This window comes from Humulus lupulus, chromosome 1 (assembly GCF_963169125.1).
Source record: "Humulus lupulus chromosome 1, drHumLupu1.1, whole genome shotgun sequence".
Lineage (NCBI taxonomy): Eukaryota > Viridiplantae > Streptophyta > Magnoliopsida > Rosales > Cannabaceae > Humulus > Humulus lupulus.
This window is the reverse complement of record NC_084793.1, coordinates 73,600,967-73,606,800: the sequence shown is the minus strand read 5'-3', so window position 1 is coordinate 73,606,800 and position 5,834 is coordinate 73,600,967. Positions and strand designations below refer to the sequence as shown.

General features: G+C 30.3%; 1 pseudogene; it reads left to right on the top strand.

The window, feature by feature from the left end:
* The first annotated feature begins 848 nt into the window (after positions 1–848).
* Positions 849–2,956, top strand: LOC133794676 (uncharacterized; annotated as a pseudogene).
* The last annotated feature ends 2,878 nt before the right edge of the window (positions 2,957–5,834 follow it).

The window sequence follows — 5,834 nt, the reverse complement described above, 5'->3', positions numbered from 1 at the left end:
TGCCACCACATTGACGATGTACCCATGTACTATATGATCCCCGGGAGCACAATGTATCATGAGCCATTAGAGCTCCACTATAAATTGATCCCGACCCCTCAATCAAAGGGGTTGGAAAAATTCTTGTAAGGTCAGATTAATCTAAGAGCAATATACGAGTTTTCTTTCTATTTTTTACTTGTAATTTTCCTTCAAGTTTCTATAAGTTCATTTGTGTTCATTAGATACTGATTTAAATTTTTTAGTTTTCCATCCATATTCTGTTGACGAGTTCTTACCATCAACATCTTGTTTATGAGCTTAGTATCTATAGTAGTCTAGTTAAGGCAGAAGTATGAGCTTTCTAGTTAACTGAAGCCTTTGATGAGGAGACACAATCCAACTAGGTTAATATAAGCTAAGTCCCCTCCCTAACTCTATATATATGAATAGTCTCATCGTTATTCTGTAGCCTGACAATCTGCTTCAGAAATAGATGTCCTAGGGAAGAAGGCTTAGTTATTTAGTATTGTACTAACAATTTACGTTTTCTCTATGGTTGAATCAGATATGTTTTCTATAATCTTTAATTGTTTATTGTGTTATAAGTTGTATGCAAAATTATTGATAAGATGTTGTATGAATATTTAATACCCAAACTCAAAATAGAGTTTCTTGTCTTGATAGGATTCAAAACTTGCACAAAGAACAACTTCAAATCTCATATTAGATGAGCTCCAAAATTATTATATATCAAGATAATATATGATGGCTGCCTTGTTTTTTTTTTTTGAGTGAGAGAGCTTGAAAATGTGAGAGATAGAGAGAGAAGGGAATGTCAGAAAAAGATAAGGAAATTTATAATAAGGGCATTTTGAAAATACGGGAGAATACTAACATAAAATCAAATGATGATGTTTAAATAATTTTGTTACCACAGCCATTTCTTGCATGATTACTCAAATTTCCCAAACAAAATACCTCCAACCAAAGTTACCGAATAACCCTCGTCCCAAAAAGATTCACTGATATCTGAGTTGAGTTCTCAATTTCAAGATAATACATGGCGCTCTCTTTTGTCTCTCTTTTGTCTCCTTCATGGCTCTGAGTTAAGGTCTCAATTTCAAGATAATGCATGGCGCTCTCTTTTGTCTCCTTCATGGCTGCTCTGAGTTGAGGTCTCAATTTCAAGATAATACATAGCGCTCTCTTTTGTCTCCTTCGTGGCTCTGGTTGGTAGAGGTCTGTAATTTCACATTTTGAGCTTTTAATTTTTGACATAAAAATTTAATTCCTTTCTGATTCCTTTTGAACTCCATCAAAACAAGAACCTGTAAATGTACATAACCACTCTTCATTCTTCGGCTTTCAGAATCATGACGACGATTTCTTCCAATTCTTCTGCTTTTTCGGTAGTTTTTACCTAATGTTGATAGCGAGAAAGTGAGTCTAGTCAACTGGTTTCCTACAGTTGATTAGACATGCTTCTCGGTAGAAGACTCAGAATTTCGGTACTCGGTACTGGGGTTATTGGGTCGAACTTAACTTCTTATTTGGGCTTTCTTGCTACAAGCTTCTCTTCATCTGCAACGACTGTTCTGGAAAAATCTGAAAAAGGTAGCTCTTTTGCGGTGTCTTACCTTGCTAACTCATGTAGGTTGTCCCCAGAATCTGCCATTGTTGCTTCCCGAAACTTAAACCTCAAAAGCCCATAAAGACCTGGTTCTGTTCTGGCATTCCTTAGAGAACACGAATTCTCGGAGACCCAGATCTCAAAAATTGTCAGGATCCGACCTCAGACTCTTTTATCGGATCCAAAGAAGACATTTTAGCCGAAGTTTGAGTTTTTCTACTCAAAAGGGTATTCGAAGAAGGAGCTGGTGAGTATTATATCTTCTGATCCTCATCATTTGCATAGAAGCTTGAATAGGAACATTGCTCCTACTTTTGACTTACTCAAGAGTGTCTTGCCTGCTGAGCTTTCAGTCTACGCTTCAAAGCACCAATGGGTGTCCTCAGCTAAAAATTGGAAATCTGTGATTACGAATCTTGGGTTGTTGAGAGACTTAGGTTTCAGTAATTCACAAATAAATTCTACATTGCAACGTTTTACTGAGATTCTGATCCTGAAGCCTGAAACATTCAGTACTGTTGTGGATAAGGTTAAAGACATGGGATTTTGTCCAGAGAAATCCACTTTTTTGTTTGCCATTCGCACTTTCTCCAGGAAGACTTTTACAAAAACTTGGAACCAGAATTACAAGACTTATATGCGGTTTGGTTGGTCTGAAGATGTTCTTAATGCTTTTAAGATGTACCCGAATTGCATGGTATTGTCAGAAGAAAAGATTGAGAAAGCTATGGATTTTCTTGTAAACAAGATGGGGTGGTCGTCTAAAGATATTGCAAAGTGTCCGGTGATTCTATTTTACAGCTTTGAGAAGAGAATTCTACCGAGATGTCTGTTGTTCAAGTTTTGTTGGCAAAGGGGTTGATCAGAAAAGAAGAGATCAGACAGTTTGGGTTGTTAAGTTGTGTAGACACAAAGTTCTTGGAGAAATATGTGACCAAGTATAACGAGCAAGTGCCTCTTCTGTTGATGTACAAAGGTAAATAGGATGTTGAAGATGCATTGTGAAGAGTCTTTCATCTCTCCGATTGCCTTTACTCAACATTAATGGTGGCCCAAAGTATTTGAAAAATTCTCGTGTAGTAAGTGCATTTAGTTGCTATTTGAACTTTTTGGTTTTTGATTTTGTGCTGGTGCTTAAATTTGCTCTTCATCTTGATCCGCTTTTAACTTGATCGGTGTTTTTTTGGCTGACACTTCAAACTCCAAAGATTTGTAATCACTTCACCAGTTTCTTTCCCCTAACAAATTTACGATATTGAAGGCTACGGCTCCTAAGCTGAACGCTGTATCTTATACATTTTAGTGTACTTTCTTGTTGTATATACGAGCTTTTACTTGACTATCGCTACTTTTTTGCCATGGTATTGCAAATGATATAATTTTAGCAAAAAAAGTTTCATTAGCTTGTTAAGACATCCGGGAAGCTATAATTGTGGATAGTCTGCAAACTGAGTTTACATAGACCACAAAAGAGAACAAATGAAAATGGTCTAATTATAATTATTATAAAGGTTATTATACCTAGGTTGCAATTAAGTCATTAAAGTAAAAATTAGTAAGTAGTCTAAAAAGTTTACTTTCAAGTATTTTTTTTCTGGAAAAATTCAGTAATTTGTATGACATGTTTACTTAAATCACTAATTAGTTTTTTAATTGCTAAAACTACATTTTACACTAATTTTATTTTAATTTTAATTAATTAATAAAATCCTAAAAAAATATAAAATTTCAAAGTTAGAAATGTATTTTTGTTAGACTTTTATTAATTAATTAAAATTAAGATAAAATTGATGTAAAAAATAATTTTTGTAACAAATAAACTAATTAGTGATTTAAGTGTAATATTTTAGACTATTTATTGACTTTTGTTGTAAAAAATACTACATAGTGACTTAAGAGCAACATTTTAGATTACTTACTAAGTTTTGTGACTAAAAATACTATTTAGTGATTTGTATATTTTTAGACTACTTACTGATTTTTACTGCAAATTTCCTTAATACTTATTACCACTATTGTTAATCAATCAAGTCTGAGGTGGTAAGAGTGCTCGCTCAGAACTTCTCCAACTGAAGCTCTATTATTTTATTGGATTTATACTTTTTAGACTCTGTATTTTGTAAAATGGTTCTAATAGATTTATAAATCTAATTTTAGTTAATATTTTTTAACTAAAATTATAAAGAATTCATCAAACTAATAATTTATAATAAAAACACAATTATACTACCTAATAACAGCATTGTCATATTCAATTTATTTCTTCACAAAAATTGAGTTTAATGGTCTATTTAAATCATTTTATAAATTACAAAGTCCAAAACATAATTTATCAAAACACATAATTCAAACAAGACAAAAACATAATCCAAAAAGATATAAACTCTATTATATGTATGTATTTTATAATAATAATAATGAAAATATTTTATGAAATTAAGTTTTAGTTTTTTTTAGCCAGGATAAGAAAAGATATTAATAATAAAAGGACATAAGATAAACTTTGAAGTAGATAGATATTCTATTTAAAAAAAGAAAAATAAGTGGATGGATATTTAAGGAAAGGTGATATTTTGATTGTACGTCAAATTAGAATTGCAAGCTAATTATCTAATAGGTAATTATGTATGGAGTTTGGTGCAAAATGAGGTGTGTGAAACTAAGTAAATGTATATATTTTTAATTTTGTAGTAAAATAGTCTAACTAATATTTTAATATTACATATTACCAAATATGTCATTTAGCAAATTACTATTTTATTCTAAATATTTTAATATTATGGTATATGTATATGGAAATATCACATATTATGCATAATAATACATACTAATTATTATATATGCCATTTTGTAATTATTGGATCCAATTGCCTCTCCTTTTAACATCCTCAATTTCTCTCTTTAAATTGTATGTTCTACATATAAAATTTAAGGAAAAATCATCTTGAAACAAATATTTGAGTGAAAAAATATGAACTTCCAAAGCTTTCGTCAAATTTCACCGCACATCATCGATTTTGCATCGTTTTGGCCAAAAATCAAAATTTCATGATTACATCGCAAGAGCATCGAAACAACATTGATTTTATATCGAAATAACATTGTTCTGGCCAAAAATCAAACAATGCAAAATCGATGTTGTTTCGATGTTCTTCTGATGCAATAATGAAATCTTGATTTTTAGCCAAAACGATGATTTTTCGATGCAAAATCGATGTTGTTTCGATGCTCTTGTGGTTCAATCATGAAAACTTGATTTTTTGGCCAAAACGATGCTTTTTCAATGCAAAATCGAAGCTGTTTCAATGTTATTGCGATGCAATCATGAAAACTTGATCTTTGACTAAAACGATACTTTTTCGATGCGAAATCAATGTTGTTTAGATGCTCTTGCAATCAAATTATGAAAACTTGATTTTTTTTTTTGCCAAAACGATGCTTTTTCGATGCCAAATCGATGAAAAATAAAAAATGTTTCGATACTTTAGCGATGCAATCATGAAAACTTGATTTTTGGCCAAATCGATGCAAAATCGATGCTTTGCGCTGAAATTTGACGAAAACTTTGGAGGTTCATATCTTTTCACTCAAATGTTCATTTCAGATGATTTTTTTTATTTTTAAATTTGGTATTTTTTTTCCAAATTTACAAGATTAGATCATGTAAAATCAATAAATTTATATGTAGAACATACAATTTAGAGAGAGAAATAGAGGATATTAATGGGAGGGGCAATTAGATCTAATAATTATAAAATGACATATTTTGGGGATAGATAGTTATGAGGGCATATATAATAATTAGTATGTATTATTATGCATAATATGTGATATATTTCTATGTATATTAGTTTTGTTTAATTAGTTAATGATATATCATACCATATAATATATATACTGAGTTGAAAAATAATATACCAACAAAACTTATAAAATTATTATTCAAAAATGTATATGCTATGCTAACAAAATTATATACTACCATTAAAATGTATATACCATGATATAAAATTATATACTATTATTATGTATAATAAAATAGAAACTAAATATCATAAAAAAAATGATATACCATACAACAAAGAACATATACACTAGTTCGGAAATAATATACCAACAACCCATAAAAATCTTAAATAATCAATAGAACTTTAAAATAAAAACTAATTAAACAAAACAAATATACATATACCACTATATTAAAGTCATACTCTCCTAAATA